Source organism: Hippopotamus amphibius, chromosome 7 (assembly GCF_030028045.1).
Source record: "Hippopotamus amphibius kiboko isolate mHipAmp2 chromosome 7, mHipAmp2.hap2, whole genome shotgun sequence".
Taxonomy (NCBI): Eukaryota; Metazoa; Chordata; class Mammalia; order Artiodactyla; family Hippopotamidae; genus Hippopotamus; species Hippopotamus amphibius.
This window is the reverse complement of record NC_080192.1, coordinates 138628534-138647489: the sequence shown is the minus strand read 5'-3', so window position 1 is coordinate 138647489 and position 18956 is coordinate 138628534.

Genomic DNA, 18956 nt, shown 5'->3' with positions numbered 1-18956 from the left:
AGCTAGTAAGATAATCAAGCCAACAAGACCACATTTCATAATGTCCAGTATCTGATATCCAGTCAATAATGAGCCCCATCTTGTTCTTTGCACATCCCCTCCTCCAAGACGAGACATAAAATACGCTGCCTTTCGTTGCCCTTACAGAGTCCTTTTCATCTCAGCTTGCTTCTCTTGATAACATCTATCCAAAGAAAAACACACAGAAATTGCTAAGAATAAGCAATTATTTATAGACACAGTAATCTAAATTCACCCAGAGGGGAGACAAAAAAACATTTATCTTCAAAGAAACTACAAAGAAACATTTCCTGGAACTTTCTGCCCTCACCTGGCATCTCCTGCTGGGGTAACTCTTGTTCATCTCTCAAAGTTCAGCTTAAATATTCCTTTCCTAGGAAGACCTCCCCAACTCTACCTTTAGTGGTGCTCTGCTTATAGATTCTTATAGCACTTTTTACTTCCTCATTGCCTGTAGGACATTTATCTTTATAAATTATGTGTGTAATTTTTGCTTATTTTTTTTTCTGTCTCCTAATATAGACTGTGAATATCATTAGGAGCATATATGACTTGTCAACACTCTAACTTGTCTGGCACAGAGTTGCTGTCAATAAGATTTAAATGAACATTTCTAGAGAAAAACTCTGATGGAAGATACACCTGATTCCTTTAGGGTAAAAAAGATTGTGAAATAGTGGGTCTGAGACATCAGCATTCAAGTTGAGGCTGACCTCACTATTTCTGAAAACAAGAGGTGAGACCTGATTTGTACTTGCATAAATATATATGGCCCAGTGCTGTGTTTTTTGTTTCCTTTTGATTTTTCTTTTTTTCAGAAAAAAGCCACTGCCTGCCTTAAAGATAAATTGGAGCCTCCACTCTTGAGTAGAAGAAAAAATATGCAAAAACTTTTGAAATGGCAGTTTTTCCAGCTTCTACACCCATCATGATGTTTAAAATAATAGCTTAGTCTCAGCCAGGGTCTGAGGTTACTTATATTATTTTCAGAACTAATGATGTATAGTATAATCTGAGTTCTGGAAATAATAACACCTATATTCATTCCGTAATTTACCATTTTCAAAGCAATTTCCTGTTGGCTCACTTAATCCTCATGAGTACCTTTGGAGAAAACAAAAATTATACCCATTTCGCAAGTGAAGAAACTGCAAACTATATCCATTAATTGACTGGCGCAAGACCACACAGCTGAGAACTGTTCGGGGACCGTAGCCCAGGTCTGCTGACTTTAAATCCAGCGCACTCGCTACGACTCTCCAGCTGCTGAGTCAACAACAAGGGTGATGCAGCCTATTTCTATCTTAGTTTTAAATAGATTGTCTTTGACCTCTTTTTCCAGATGAGAGTCAGTTGGGTTTGTCTCAAAGTGGATTCTTTTCTTTGGCTGTGAGCCTTCTTTTCAAAGGATAATCAGAGTTGGAAAAGATCTCAGCAGTTATTCAGTCCAATGCAACATCCCCACCATGTGGCTGCCCAGCTTAAACTTGAATATCTGAACTGATGGAGAACTCACTACTGTGTGTAGATACATTGGCTTAAGACTTATGATAACTACGAAAAGACTTCTATAATCCTCCTTACTTTATACGAGGAAGAACTGAGGCATACAAAATGTAAGCAGTTTGCTCAAGGTTACATATCTAGTAAATTATAGACTTGAGATTTGACTCTAGAGCCTTCTTGCTAAATGACATATTACGCTCCTCCATACCTAAACAGTGAATCACCATTGCTGCAAAGGAGGGTTTTAAATCTTCCAAGTATTTCAACGCCAATTTTAATGCACACGGATATGTGTCCAAATAGAAGAGGATTAAGGAAAGGAACACAATTATTTAGAGATTTAGGTTTTGGCTTTGTTGGCAGGGCTTGGCTATTGGCAGGGCAGGATTCATCACATCCAGAGGAAAAGTGCTGGCAAAAATGCTTCCTTCTTTAAATGCTCCAAAGCAACCCCTGGCAGGTCTGGAAATTATCCTTTTTGGTGTAAGGCAATGATTAGAATCAGGACAGAAATCTATCTTCATCACAAACTCTATTTAGATCCTAAGGCAGCCCTGCCTCATCCACCTCCAACCCCCCCAGTTTTTAATGTACTTAACTTTAACTTCGGGTGTGAAGTGGGATGCCTAGTTATACAATCTGGAGTGGACAAAGCACACCTTTACGCCTCTCAATATCCGAATTCCTCTTAGCTCATGAGCCACCTATATTTTTCTGAAACAAAAAACTAGATCTTGCAAATTAAGGTCAGTCAGTCATTTTAATTTAAAATCCAATCTCATTTAGGTAACTACTACAATTCCATTTCTCCTGGTAGCTCTCCTTTCCTTCTCTTCCCCTAAGGTGGTATCAGGCTGTGGGTGTCTACATTAGCTCCTGGCTCAGGTGGGGGTGGAATGTGGGGGGAGGTGGGCATCGTGTCCCAGCCCATTATGTGTTCTTATGGGCCACCACCGAGGTGTATGTCATCCTTCCAAGTCTTGGTCACAACCCCATCCCTGCTGGGTCTGCGTAATCTGCTTGCTGACTCACCATGGCCTCCAATTGTCTCCTTCTTGTCCCAGCTGGAGGGTTCTTTGTATTTGTTAGCACTTTCAGACACCTTTGAAGTCTCCCCTGTGACAGTCAGGGCTGCCGGAGACTCCAAGGAGCTTTCTCTGGGTCTCCTTGGAGCTGTTACTGCTACACCCTCCGGCACCTTGCAAAGCACAGGGATTCCCTAAATATAATACACACCTTCTCAGCTTTGAGATCCTCTAGAGTTATTTGAGGTTTTCTACCATCCTTTCCTCCCAAGTTTTTGACCCTGGAAGTAGAACATGAAGTAGTCCCCTTGACCAACCTCACACATATAGACACACTTACCTCTCTTCCCTAAGGCTTCCCCATCACCCAGGTCCAATGCAGAACTTTATCTTATTTCCACGTATAGCTCCTACACAGCACTTAGGTCAGCATTTCATGTTCCCTACCCCATGGTTGATAGCTCAATTCTACATTCTGAGAACTAGAGTTCTTGAAGAGCTCAAATCAACAACAATGACAATGACAGAAGTCCTTTTCAATTTTCAAAGCTGTTAAGATATCGAATGAGGCTTTTCCCATTGTCTTGGAAGTTTGGTTGAAGCCCCAAGCCTGGAACAGTATGTACAGTGACTTTCTAAATAGAGCACCAAGTTGTTGCCAGTTTGCTCTTCCAGTACTTGTGAGGATGTTGCCAAAACAGTCTCATGATGCCCCATCCTCCCTTCCCCAAACAACCTATGCAAATAGGAGATGAGAAATTCCAAGGGAATTGCTTAGAGGACAAGAAAAACTTTTAGTAGAAGTCACACCTGAGACTTTTTCCTTTCCTTGCCCAAGGGGAGAGCTCTCCAAGAGAATCTTCCAGAGAGTTTTAGGGGGTCAGCAAGAAAGGGACTGGGACCACCCTCCTCAGGTAGATGCCACTGAACTACAAAACTCACAAGTCACCACAGGGCAGCCCATCAGAGTATAGTGCTGCAAGGTTATTCTTAGGGGAGGTGAATACAGGTGGCTGGTGACCACAGAAATGGGTGCCTGCTTCTAGCGCAGAAACAGCAAGTGGTTGGAGCCTCCTGAAAGCAGGGCAAGGAAACAGGGAAGCCAACTGCAGACTACCCTCCCACTGTTTGGTGCATCAGGATATTTGAGAATGGCCCCCAGTGGATGTTATGAAAGACAGCTAGACTTGAGCTACCTTTCAGATACCTAAAGGGTGTCTTTCAGGGACACAGGAAAGCCAGCATCTGTGGGATGCATCCCCAGGGGCAGAAATTGAGGAGAGAATGATTGACTAAAAGTCCCATTGTCAAGGTCAGGAATGTGTGCAGCGGTGAGAATCTCACAAGGAATTCTGGAAAACCGACATAGGGGCCCCTTGGAAGAACACGCATGTGACACCTGCCACACAGAAGACATCACTGGCTAGTCATTACTAGCCAAAGAGGACCATGAGAGCAGGACCTAAGAAATGACTAAGAAGAATTTGCATCGCTTTCCTACATCCCTACTGTCTTTTCAGGAAGAACCTTGATGGGAGGGGGAGGCATTCCTCCCATATCCACTCTAGGTCCCTGAGCTGGGTGAGGGATAGGCAGAATACAGAGCTTTCATTTGAATGAAAGAAAGGACCTTTTGATTCATTCTCAGATGGATACTTGTAGTACTGAAAAGGAGTCTTAATTACTAAAACAGGCACTTGCTCTTAAAACCACGATTGGCTATAAAGTCACGGATCTACTTGAATTGTCATTAAAGAGCTGGAAATGCATCTGGAGAAGAATAAGACTTTTTTTTCTACAGATGGGCAACAATGGGCTAATTGCAGCTTCTGTGCCACAGGCTTTCAAGACTACGAAGTCAAGGCAAGGATCTAACTAGAGGGTCTCTCTGGAATCTTTTGTGACCTCCCTTTTTTAGTAGCCTTAAATCTTAGCTTCGCAAACAATTTAGTGGCAGAATAGTGGCAAGTGAGGAAAAATTACACAGCAGGAAAAAATATCAGGTAATATTTAAAACTATTTTTCCTATACATGGGAAAATTGGCCTAGATACTAGCTAGGATTTTTTCTTTTAATTCTGACATTCTATACATGCTAGTGTTATCATTTGCTTAGACAGGAATGAGGGTTGAGAAAAGCATTCATTTTTCTTGGGATAGCTTTATTGTTGGTCCTCTCTCTCTCTTTTTTCTTCTTTTTTTATCCAACTAGAAAATTGACCCCAGATTAGTTCACTTTGTACAGAACTTGCCAAGAACCTGGCCTAAGGTCCTTGTCTCTTCTCCAGAAGAAGAGCACTCCCCTAACCCCAGACATGTATCTTTTGCTGCTTAGATCATTGCAACAGTGTTTTAACAAGTCTCCCTGCCCACCCATTGGTTTCCTCTAAAACACTCCCCATACTGCTGCTGAGAAATTTTCAGAAACTATCTGATCCTTAACTCTCTTAACATTTAAAATCCATCAGTGGCTTCCCATCACAAGATAAAATTTCAACTTTCTATTCTAAAATAGTCTTCATATTCAAGCCCTTGTCTAATCTCTTTATTCTTATTTATATCTTTCCTCATCCACATGAACTTTTCATTTTTTTCTGAAAATGCCACAGATTTTGTTCCCTTTCTTAACCAAGGACCTAACCTCTCTCCCTCACCATTCCTTGTCTCCACCCCAAACCACAACCACACCCCCTCCACCCCACCCCACCCCCACCCCCATCCACCACTACTTTCCTCCTCTTGTGTGTTAATATCTGGCAGGACTCTCAGTCCTCCTTCAAGGCCACACCTTTGCAAATATTTAAATAGTTGTTTTTCCTCCTGCCCCTGCATTCTCTCCTTATTTCCACCCCAGTGCTCTAACAGCCTTATCTCTTTGTGTATTTCTCTTCCATTAATATTTGCACATAAAGGACAAGTTCGGAGTCTTCTTCATGACTTTAGTCTCACAGTTTGGCACAATGCCAAGAAGATAGTGGGGGGGGAATAGTTGATTGAAAAGTGACAGAATGAAAGTAGTTTTAGTTCTTTTACAGTTCCTTTTTTTTCAGATGTATTCAACAAGGCAGGAGGTAGCCTACTTGAAAGAATGAGGATGCTATATATCCTTCTACAATGAAAGTGCTTCATTTTGGAGGTTCTTAAACATTTTGAACCTCTGTTGTTTGCTTAGTGAGTTCTGTCAGACTTTTAAAGTGAAGGAAAGCACCAGATGAAATGAGGCCAAATCCAAAGAAATCTGTCTTAGGACTAGAAAGAATTGAAATACAGCAATTTAAAAAATACAAGTCAGTTCTCCTGTCTAGTGTCTATTTATTGTCTGTTGTTCATTAGTTGAGTTGCTCTGGGAGGGCTCAGAGAACAGCTGAGAGTTAGAGAAGGCAACAGAGCTGACTTCTGGCCATGAATTTCTTTTGTCCCACATTGTGTGACTGAAAAAAAGACAAGATGCACAGCTGTGTCTCTTCCCCTAAAGCCTGTTTGGGATCCATCCTCATATTAAAGAAACTTCAGGAAGAGAAGTTACAGCCCCCACCTTCCAGGGGCTCTGTTGGAAAGTTACCTCTGCATCCAAGGATCCAGACAGTAGTCAAGACACAATGGGCTGCAGCTTCTGAGACCTGGAGTGAGGTGTTGACTGCCAAGTGGATGAGCCAGAAGTCTTGCTGGAGGAGGGGCTATAGCAAGAGAAAAAGAAAGCTCATTCGGTGGGGTGGAAGCACACTGGTAACAGAGGGAAACCACCCTAAGGCTATGTTTTGATACAGATATTACAGTTGGAAGCAGCTCACAGAACTTAGAAGAGTGAGTGAATCCTTTCACTCTGTTTACTCCAGCTTCCCTGTATTTGCATCCGGCAGGAAGAGCACAGCATGCATCTTCCTCCTCTGTTCCTTGCTGTTTTGGGTCTCTGGCAGGTCTAATTCTGGTTTCACATCTCTTCATTTCCTCTCCCAGAACATGGCCTTACCGAAATGGACTTTTGCTGACAAACGATTCTCTGAGGCCTGATTTCACTATTATCTAAATAAGAACACTTGGTCTGATTCATCCTGGGATTCAGGCTCTAAATATGCCTTCAGAAAAGTTGACATTTATTCTGAGCTGACAGAAGTGGGAACTCAGTCTTGCCTTTTTTCCTGCGATTGGTATTAGTTTCAATTCCTGATTTACAAATATTTGGGTCCTGTCAGACAACACGAACATTTCAATATCAAATGACTTCTGGCCTTGATATTTGGCCCTTCCAACTGGAAGCAACTACTCAGAAGCAGTGTTTTTAAAATGTCATATACATATATTCATATATATATATGTATATATATATTCCCCCTTACCCCACCCCCAGAAGACTGATAACTTTTCCTGTACCAGAAATTGCTCATTTCGATGCAGTTTGGAATGTAGGCTGCAGCAGACTTGGAGCGGGATTATAGCCAGGGTGTGTGGGATTTGGACGTTCTCGTCACAGTAAAGGTAGCAGGAGAGAGACAGATAATCCCCAGAAGGGATTAACAGGGTGACAGTGGGGGGAGGGGGGACGCCTAAGGATTCAAAGAACTTTCATCAACATTCTGTGAGGACAGACACTGTTTTGATTTGACAGCATGTGTGAAGTCTTAGAGACGTCAACCCCAGGCTCTTTAAATAAGGAGAGGTAAGCTCCAGAGAAGGAGGAAAGGAAGCACTAAATGCCCCCATCATTAGCCGCCGTATGCATTTCTTAGGGCTGTTCTAAGAAATTACCAGAAACTGGGTGGCTTAAAGCAACAGACATGGATTCTCCTGCAGTTCTGGAGGCTAAAATACCAAAATCAGGTAGCCTTCAGGGCCTGCTCCTGCGGACACTCTGGGGAGAACCCTTCCTTGCCTCTTCCCAGCTTCCGACGGTGGCCAGCTATCCTCAGCGGGCCTTGGCCTGCAGTTGCACCACTGCAATCTCTGCTTCTGTCCTCATTGGATGCTCTCCCTGGGTGTCTGTCTTCTGTGGTCCTCCCTCTTCTTATAAGGACAGGGGTCAGACTGGATTAAGGGCCACTCTACTCCACTGTGACCTCATCTTAACGAATTACTCCTGCAATGACCTATTTCCAAATAAGGTTACTATCTGAGGTTCTGGTGGTTAGAAACCAACATACCACTTGGGGACCCACAGTTCAACCCATCATAGCTACTCAGTACATTTGAGAGGTCTGGCTTATACAAATCAAAGAAACAGGTGGCTGGGCCTTAGAGGTCATCAAATCAAGCCCCTCCTCCAACCCACCTCTCCTGAAGTGGTCTACCCCCCAGACATCTGAGGAGTGTGGGCATCCATCTCAGGCTGGAATGCATCTTCTCCAAGGCGCACACGATTCTGCAGGCTCCCACTTTTGTTATCCAAGTTAGACAAGTGACATGGAATAGATGAGCGGTCCTCAGAATTACACTGTTCATAACGCAGAGTCGCTCAGAGAGTGTGATGCAAGTTCCAGTTACTGGGGCTCAAGCTCTAGAGATGCTGTAGGTCATTTGGTTCAGTTGCAGGCATTCAAGTGCCCACATTTTGAGAAACGCTTGAACAGAGAAAAGACCGAATAAACTTAATTTGAATTTTGGATTAAGTACTAACTAGCTATGGTTAGTAGACAGTAATAGTAGTTAGTAGGCTGTAGATAGTAATAAAGCTGTCTAAGCTTTGGCTTTTTTTTTCTTCCTTAATCTGGAAAAATGACTAATAACACATAATATATGGGAGAATTTTAAGAATTAGAGAGACTTCAGTATAGCCTGGGTAACCCTTCAGCCTCACAATGTTGTAGAGAAAATAAAGGGTCTTGCCTTTCCTCATTCAGAGGAGCCCTCCTTCCTGTCCTCAAGTCCCTCTGGGAATCCTGGGGCAGTTTCCCATGTGACCGGGCTATTGTAGGGACCCCTGTAGCACTACCTCTGTAGTGGTACAATGTCAGTAGGCTTCCCCATTAGTGTTTGTTGTCAACTGAGTTGAGCAGAAACCCATATGGATGCCATTTGGCAGGCTGCAGGGTGGTCCTGATCAAATGTAAATCCCTGATGTCACTTGGGCATCTGTTCTCGCCACTGACTCTGCCGGGAAGAGGCTCCTGGGCTGTTGATAGTCACCCCTCATGGACTCCTCTCTCCTGCCATGGCTCTGAGCTCCGGGCTTTCCTTGCCAACTGTAGGTCTGGACTTTGCCCTGGAGCTGCCATCCACCACGGTTACTTGTTGGAATCTAAGTCTTTGATCCCTGGATGCTTTTAAACTGCTCTTCTAGGTAGACCATCCCCTTTCATTCCATTGTGCTGCTATATCTGGGGACCCAGGCAGTGCTTTGCTTTGGCCCCAAGAACTGCAGTTCTCCTTAGTCTCCGAGTGACCATGCTCTCCTTCTCTAGAAGGAGTAGCTGCCGCCTGGAGCAGGATGAAATGTGTTCTAGAGCCAGAAGCAGTACTTCCCTTCAGCTCTCAGGTCTGGGGGCTAAGCCTGGCTAAACGGGGCTAGGTTATTTCCACCCCATAGTTAATTTCTCCCCTGAGGCTGTGCACATTAGCCCTATGGTTCAACACCATAGGGACCTTCTTTGAGACTGAAGACATGCGTGTGAATTTCTGCACTCCAACTGTGATATATTTCATAGTCTTTGCAAGTTTCTCTGCTCATTCAAATCTAGTTTTGTTTTGTTTTTAATTCAGTGCTGGAGTCTGACACCTACTTTAAAAATAGGCAAATCCATGCCTTTCTCTGATCCATCAAGGCATTAATTTCTATGCATCATCTAAGTGTTTGACACATTAAGTAGGTGATTGATACATGACAGCTTCAATGATTTTATTATATAAAGTTGCCTCAATTTTTAAAGTATTTCTTATATAAAGCCTACAATTTATCCCTTAGCCTTCATTCTGTTTTCTAGGCTAGACAGAATAAGTTTGTTCTCTCCTGACAATAAGGTTTAAGTTCTTAAATCTGATTGAATTCTGTAACAATATTTGGATGTCCAGAAATTCACAAACATTGAATATACTCAATGTTATAGTGACATTTCCTTTCCTCTACTTTCCTTTCTTGTCATGTCAGGTCAAGTTCCCAGATTTTCTTCTTTAAAGACCTACATGAGCACTAAATTATCTGATTTCAAGGGGAAAGGGGATCTGAAAGACCCTAGGACAGGATCCTGCAGATTAGTGCTTCTCCAATTTTACAGCACTCCAAGTGACCTTGAGGGCATGGCCAGATCTGCTCGCAGGATTTCAGACTCTGTCCAAGCAGGGCCTAAGAATATGCATTTCCAAGACATTCCCAGTATGATGCACCTGGGAAACCACGCTTTTGTGGAAGCTCTCCAGGCCTATCTGATCCTTTACCGGAAGCTCCACCCATCTCCCAGCTACCGACAATTTGCAGCTGACCCTGCGTGGATTCTTCCATCAGTCAGGAGCTCAGCATTCCCCGGCTGCAACATTTGAAGGAAAAACATGAGCGTGTTCATTTTCAAATCTGGCTTTGCTTCTACCAGGTCGAATGACAATGGGTAAGTTACTTCCTGGCTTCAATATACTTATAAAATTGAGGTGGGAGCAGAGAACATCTCTCAGAGTGGTTTAAAGAAACAAAATGGGAAAACGTGTGTGAAAATGCCTCCTAGGAAGCAGGCTTTCAATATGAGTGCTACGTGCGTCCGTTGCCCATGCAAAAATTGGGCCCTGAACTAAGTCCACAGCAATGGATGTAGAAAGGGGAAGGGGAATTTCACTGACACTGTCAGTGGAAATATGTTCATATAGCTCAAAATATATGTAAAGTGAATAAAATACATTCAGAACTGGAAAGTACTTAAAAACGTGCCTAAGCACAATTTCTCCATCTTTTTAGAGATGTCAACTAACGGATAAATGGTTCAAAACCTTTGTACCCTTGACTTGGTCTAGTCTTCAACATAGTAAACTCCTAAGCAGAGTGGAGCAGTAAATGTTCAGGTGCTTTCAATCAAAGCTTATAATTAATTTGCTTACGAAGAAAAATGTGCTCTGGTCTTGAAAGCTGGATTATAAATCCTGGAGTGGGCGGGAGTGAAGTTTTTCCATGGAAACTGCATTTTTTAAAAACAATTTAGTTGAAGTGAATCATGTTAGTGATTATGATTTTGAAAGAGTGAAGACAAAGTCTGGCATTGACACTGGTTATAGGAAGACAGCAGAATGCAAGGGGAAAACACATGGTTTGGACTGGGAGCAGTCTGGGTTTGATTTTTGGTTTTGCTACTGACTGTGCAAAAATGGGTAAGTGATTTCATTTTCCTGAACTTTGGTTGTCTTATGTAAAGATTGAGATTGTCATCATTTACAAATTTTGTATTAAATGTTTCATGTAAACTACAATAATGCCTTCAACATGTTATAGATTCTATAAACAGGGGAGATTCAGAAAAAAAAATCCTATTGGATGGTAAGACCAACTGAAGCCATCCAGCTTAAATATTGGCTATAGGAAATTTTAATTTCCCTGATCTCTCAAATTCTGGCAAATTATAAAGGTCTCTGTTGCAGTGACTCCATTAAGTGAGGGAAAGGGAAAGATAATTCTAGACTTTAAACAAAGAGCCATTATGTTGGTATGGCTCTAATGTCTTGGTTGATTATATAACCCAAAACCTAAGCCAGAGTCTGTCCACTTGAACATGATAAAGAAACTCAACAATAAGCAATCAGAAAGAGCCAACTCAGCTTTTCCCAAATAAGACAGCTACTTAAGCTGTAACCAGTCAAATAATTTATCTGCTTTGCTTTCCTGTCTTCTCCACAAAAACCTTGCCCCAGCTGCTGTTGATGAAGCTCTCCTAACCACTTTTGGTTTGGCATTGCCTGATTTGAATCAGTGTATGTTGACGTAAACTCTTTTGGTGAGATGCAGTGAAAGGCAAGGGAAGGGTGTGAGGATGTTGGCGTATTGAAGGTGTTTGGCGTGTCTTCCCAAGACATGATCCCAACATCACATCATACTGTTGGGGAGGAAGAAGTTTTCCTCTACCCTTCTACGTTCTTCTGGCTGGTCTAAGAATTAAACTGACATGAGACTAAGAGCTGCAAATGAAACAAAAGTTTAATGACATGAGTACATGGAGGAGACCCAGGAAAACTGAGTCACTTTTTGAGATGTCTGAAACCCTCACCTTAAATAACATCCTCAACTAAAGACAAAAGAGGATGGTGGGGGTAATGGTTTGGGACCTCAAAGGGGAGGAAGGCAGTTGGCATGGAGATGGAAAAGCAAATGTTTGGTTAAAAAAAAGGAAAAAGAAATGTGTGCTGTGCCAGGCAGAGGCAATGGGACACAGAGAAATTTTAACACAGACTTTGCTAGGTCCCTCCCTGTCTACATACCTAGTTCATACTATGGTTATCCATGGTGACAGCTTCCCTCCCAGAACTGGTCTCCCATCTGCAGTTAGGGGGAAGGCCAAAGTTTCTTCCTGAGTCTTTGGGCCTTGGCTGTTTTTAGCTCAAAATAATCTGCATGCCAAAGAGACATTTGGGGGTGGAAGTTTTGCTCCCCTATAGCTCCATGTGTCTGTCTCCTCCTCAATATGCAGGATAAATTCAACATGGAAAAATGGGGAAAATTATTGTTAATTTGCTGTGTTCATGCATGCTTTCTCTTTCACGCTTGCCTCCGCTTCATAATCCTTCATCACAGGTTGTTTAATTTGTTTTAAGTAAAAGTATGTCTTATGCAACTGTATTTCCGTCATGATGCTGGGTGCTATGAATAAAACAATAAACCTAAGATTTTCCTGGAGGGAAAACTCAGCCTCGTGGAGAAAACAAACACATAAATAAATGATTAAAATATAGTCATGCACAAAAAGTTAGATGAAGAAGCCTCAGTGAATGTATAGAGGCTTATGGATTAAAAAATAAAAAACCTCAAAAGAGGAAGCTGTCATTTAATCAAATTGTAAAGACCAAGTAGAGTTTGCTAGTTGGACGAGTGGAACGGCATTCCTGGTGATTATGATGTGAGCAAAAAAGGCTTGAAGACAGTAAGCTTTAAATTTTGTTTAGAGTATTGAGTGCAGGAGAAATAAAGGGTGAGGCTGAAAATATATTTCAGATTAGATCCTGGGTGCACATGTGTTGTATGATGAGACACACGTGGGGGCCAGGGAAACACTCTAAGCAGGTGTCTGGTTAGTGATTAACACTTAAGCCTCCTTCCTCGCCCAGAGGCCAAAGCTCACGCCTGTCCTTAGGCCTCTGACAACAGAAAGCTCTCTGGCTTTTCACTCCTGGTCAAAGCTGTCCCTCACTTGTGTACTGAACCTTTTAGAATTTCTCTGGTTCCTGAAGTGCACAAGGGATTGATCAGAGGGATGCACCGGAAGAAATCCTACCACACAGGAGTTTTCTGAAAAGCTGTAGGAAACAGGCTACTAGGGTCCTAATGGCGGCAACAGCAGTAGGAAATAAAGGGCGTGAATTGGAGGATGTTCTAGAGACACAACTGATAGAAAATTGTAACTGGATGTGGGTGGTAAGGAAGATAGAATCATATAACTTTGCCTGGGTGGAAAATGATGACACTAAGACAGGGAATTAATATACCTGGTTTATTTTTCTTATTTATCAGCCTTCTCAGGGGAATTGGTCTCATCTGTTTTCCCTTAAGTCCCTGAAACCAGTGAATGGGAAAAAAATTGCCACACTTTCCATGAATCTGGCTATATACAGGGCAGGACTTCTACCCTCTAACAAAGCTGCCTCTTTTCACTTGGTGAACTTGGGCAGGTGAGGGGAGGATGCCTGATAAAGGGAGAGGCAGTGGTCTTATTTTGCCTCCCAACTTACTCTGGCCATAGCTCACCAGCCGCCACCACTGTGGCATGTCACAGCTGCTACTGTCTTTATAATTATGTTTACTCAAGCCTTGGAGGGGGTCCTATAGTCAAGTGAGTATGACTGACAAGTGCTTCCTGCCTCAGGCCTCTTTACCTGTGAGGTGGCTGCAGCTGCTCTCAGGTGCCCTTACAAACCAGCTATAAATTACTTTCACTGAGCCGAGGTCAAAGGCATGGGAAGAATAGAAAGTGACAACACTGAGGATTTATATAGCCCCTCTCCTGTAAGTACTTCAAATATATGATCTAATTTGCCCTCATCTGATGCCTGGGAAATGGAGGGCTTGTGGGGGAGGCTGTGATTAGAGGCAGATGTGAAGGCTTTGGTTAACAACTTTGAATTACCAACAAGTCAGCATGGTTTCCTTCTCTCTCATTTTTCTTTAGGGTTGTTTTTTGTTTGTTTTGTTTTGAAGCTGCCTGGCTTTTTGTTTCCCTCCTTCATTTTTTGATGGTGAGACCGATTCCACATTTAGTGAGGTGCCTTTTGATTCAATTCCTTGAGGAAGCAACACACTGATATAATAACAAAACGTACATTAATTATCAAGCTAAATAAACAATCTCTGATATGGAGAACTCTATGAGGAGGTCATTTCTGAAAAGAAAATTAAATATTGAAGATAAATAATTATGGCTGGAAGAAGTTCTCAAGATTGATTTCCATGCATTTGCGTCCTCCCACTTGTTACGGGAAGCTCTCTAGGGAATAAGAATTCTATTCCATGCTTCTTCAAAGACACAGAGAAGTTTTAAGTGAACCTTGGCTGCTGTACCTATCTAACTTGTCCAAGGTCACACAGGAAGTTGGTGGGAACGCTGACCTTATCCTAAGTTTCCTGACTTCTCTGTAAGATGTTACGGAAAAATCCAAAAGAACTATTTAGCCAACCCTAAACCTGGGTCTCTTTCTGTGCACTTGTGTGTGAGGCTAGTTCTGCCTCGCATGAATCTGGCTTCTGTTGCCATTTCCCATACAAAGAAAAGGAAGTTGATAATGGTAGAAATAAATACCACAAAGGCAAAGGAGACCAATAAAAGGATTAGAGGAATGACACAGGGGAAGCGATTACAGGAATTTAATCTGTTATATGCAGCTTTGGGCAAAGGAGAGAAAGGGAGGGCGACTATTTACAAATTGTACAGGGCTGAAAAGGGAGGATTTGGGGAGCCCAGACCTGGCAATGGGTAAATGAGTCTACTCAGGACATGGGTAGAGGAGCAGGCTGAAGACAAGGCTGAAGACAAGGCAAGAATCACCTGGGAGAGGAGCAGGCTGAAGACAAGGCAAGCATCATTCAGTGGCAGTAACCAAGAGTGAGAAGAGACCTTAAGGCAGTGGGTGAGGTGACCCTAGAGACTTGCTTAGCAACATGTGCCTGATTTTCAAACGAAAAACCCTTGGAACAGAGATCAGATGCGTGGAAAGAACTGCCCTGGGGAAGATTATAAACCACCAATGCTGTCATGGGAGAAGGTAGTTCTTGTAGCTGTTGGTATCCAGCTGATGGAGGTTACAGTGCCTTTCCCGTTCTCAGGGCTACGCTAATGGAGCTCACTGGTCCCCCCACGGTAGACAGGAATTCTGGAAGCTTGGTCCTGCATGCGGGTAGAGAATGTGCTATCAAACAATTGCATGGAGCCCTAGTATTTTCAGAGACAGGCTTGACATAAAAAGTTGACGTATTTTATTTAATAACCCTCCTAATCTGTTCTAAATTTGCATCACGTTCTTAAGTCACAGCTTCATAATACAAAATGTGGCATACTGGTTATGCCTAGCAGTGGATATGGATGTGACTAAGATAATTCCTCCCTGGGACATCTAAATCTCCTGAAGTGGACTTTATTTTAAAGATGCAAATTGTAAAATGTCAATTAGTTGCATAAAATGCTACAAGCAAGAAAAATCTAGGGCACCACCTGGAGCAAAGCCATCCTGCAGATGAGGCTCAGAGAGTTCTATCCTTTACACAAGGCTGCACAGCAAGAGAGGCAAAGCTGAGTGTGTGTAGTATTCTTCTCTCCAAATCATAGTGCCTTTTTCTGCTTCACTTGTTCTAGCAGGGGCTTCCCTTGTTTGACAGACCCAGGGGAAGTAATAACTAAAAAGATGCTCTTTTAGTTAAACACCACAGTTTCATATTTTGGAACTATTGTTCTTTTAGTCTTTATTAGTTCTTAGTGAAAATTGTAATATTCAGTTTGAAATTGAAACTACGCAATTATATCTACAGTACTATTGATGTAATTGTTCAGTAGTAGTGTGATTACTGGAGAAATACGGAGCTGTTCTTAGTAACTGGATGCAAAAGATAGAGCGTGAACACAAAGCATTCCCTGGAGTGAGCTGCATTGATTTGAGAGCTCTATTGAATGGTACTTCTTTTAGAAAGACCCATGAGAATCAAACTGAACAGTGTACAAAAAGTAAATGTAACCCTACTTAGTTGTTTGAAATTACACAAAACCTTGATTTTTTAAAACTGATGATTTAAAAACAACATTTCTAAAGCATACCCCCAGTGAAACAGTTTAAACTAGTAGTCACCTTTAATGAAATGAATTAAGCTACAAGCTGAAGGAGTATAATTCCAGCAGAAATTAAGCTATGGATATCAAAATGGTTTCTAAAACTAGCTGAACCAATTTGATGGTGAGGAGTTAAAAGGGTTTTAGAACTTGAGCTTATAAAACAAAATTATAAGAAGCAAAGCAGTTACCAAATAAAGTTTGTAGCCTGTTGTAAGCACTGTTGGGGTTTGGGCGGGAGAAATCACCTCTGAAATATAATAGACCTATTAGAAAAAAAAAAGTGAGGAAAAAGAAAAGAAAAAGCAGACCAGGTAGATATAACGCATGAGTCACATGTAAAAAAACAAAATACAAAAAAAAAAAAAAAACTAAAAAATCAAAAACCACCAACACAGAAGAGCATGCCTGAAAGTTTTCCTCCTTTAACATTCAGTGTTTAAACCCATGACATCTATTTTTAGGTATGTTCCAAACAGAGCAAGCAAGGATGGCCTTCTTCTTCTTCAGTTTTATAAAAGGGATATTTTTCTGGTGAACTCATTTTGAACAACCAAGAGCTGGTGATCCTACAGTATGTGTATTTTTTTTTTTTTTAACTGAAGGCTTTAAGGTCGATGAAGAATTAGTATGCAAGAAGCTCATGCTCAGAAATGAGCTCTGTTTAGTCTGTTAGCACAGACATTTGATATTCCACAATACAAAAGAATGTCTCTGATGTGTCCAAATTAGAGTTTTGGCAAAATATTTCACCGAGTACAGTGGGCGAGTCTTTCTCTGTTTTGGTTTTAATGCTCTCCTGTTGCCATTTGGACGCTGTGGTTGCCTGATCTCTTCCTGTATCCCTACATCAGCCCTCGTTGGACCTTGTTCACGATGTCAATATGGACTGTAAGAGCTTTTGTCCTCCAACTGCAAAGGCTGAAACTGTACTTTTATTTACTCATTTTAATTTTGTTAGTAGAATTTTTTTTTCTTGCAGCTTACTGAGATGTAATTGACATACAACACTGTAATGTTTAAGGTGTACTGCCGAGACCAGCTCAGCGACTCGAGGTGAGTGACGGGTGCCGCAAGCTTAAAGAAAACACAGACACAGATTGAAGAGAAAGATGGGACCGGGGGACTCAAGACCTCTAGGATCAAGAGCCTTGTTGATTGATCCCACGTTGCTTTTATTGAGTTCTGGGCATAGCCTAAGGGTCTAACACTCCCAGGTTAATCCCATAAACAATCAAAGGCCTCACATGACTGGGGCAATGATCTTTGCCTCCTGGGTCCGATTTGAGCAGGTGTGGATCTGAGCAGGGTGTGGATCTGAGCTGGGCGTGGAGAGCAAAGCAGCCCTGGGGGCAGGAGACCTCTCTCAGAAGGATTAAGGGTCTGTGCCCCACCCCTGTTGGCCCCTCTGCGACTGTGCCTGTCTTAGGTTGTTCCTCCCCTGAGGAATCTTACCCGTCTCTGGCTAACCAGCTATCCGCCAGGGCCAAACAGGGTGATAAGAGGAATGCAGTGAGAAAGGGGCTGCGTCCCCAGAGAGAGTCAATTTTCTGCCTATGCTCCCATAGTCTCCACGCCCAGCACCCTTAGCTCCTCCACTGCTCAAGCGGGACATTCTGCATCCAGTCGCTGGGCCCACATACTTTAATTACTTTTAGTAACATTTTCAAGGTTTCAGAAAGACTCCTGAATGTCTTCCCACAGTGTACAGCATACCGATTTGACTTACACACATCATGAAATGATCACAATAAGTTGAGTGAACATCATCTCATATAGACATAAAATTAAAGAAATAGGGAAAAAAAATTTTCTCCCTTGTGATGAGAACCTTTGGGATTTACTATCTTTACAATGTGCATATATAACATACAGTAGTGTTTATATTTCTCATGATGTACATTACATCCCTAGTACTTATTTATCTTATAACTGAAAGTTTGTACCTTTTGACTGCCTTCATCCAAGGCTCAGATTTTGAAATAGAGTTTTCGTATAACAGCTTACTTATATGTGGAGTCTGAAAAATACAAGCCCGTAGAGACAGTACGGAATGGTAGTTGTCAGGGGCTGAGAGGCAGGAAAAATGAGCAAGATGTTGGTAAAGGGGTAGAAACTTCCAGCTGTAAGATGAATAAGTTCTGGGGATCTAATGTGCAGCATGGTGACTATAGTCTACAATATATGATATGCTTCAAAACGAGAAAGAAAATTAGAGAGGAGATCTTAAATGTTCTCACCACCCACACACACAAATGGTAATTATGGGAAGTGATATATGCATTAACTAACTTCTTTGTGGTTTATTTCACAACGTATATGTCATATCATCACGTTGTGTACCTTAAACTTACACAATGTTATATGTCAGTTATATCTCAGTAAAGCTGGAAAAAAAGACAAAAATAAAACAGAATTTTCTTCAACTGCTTGTTGACTGCTCTGGCTAGTTGATTTCATCGCCTTCCTCACGATGTTGCAAATACAGAAAACACCTGCGCCTAGCTCTGTCTCTTTCCATGAGGATGTTCTGTGCTGGCTGCAAAGAGCCAACCTTTCAGTTCCATTTGATGAAAAGAAATGTATAAAACTTCTTGGTTTAGGTAGGAGAAAATGACTTCTTGGCTTAATGTCAATGTTTTATGGGTCACTTTCTTTATCCCATAAAAAATTAACAATGATAGTATCTAGTATGTTCCAGGTACTGATAGGTGTTTGAAGTATCGAACTGGTCCTGAAATAGCAGAAATTCAATAAACATTTGCTGAGATAATGAATAATAACCACCTCTTTACGACTAATGACAACCGTGTGAATGAGTAGCTCTCAGTCTCCTTTTCAGCATGAGGAGAGGAATTAGAAGTTAGACAAGTTACTTGACTTTACAGCCATAGAAAATCATAGCAATAAAATGAAACTTGGCTGTTCAAAATATTTTTAACCACTTGTGGTTACATTATTTAGATTTCCTAACCACC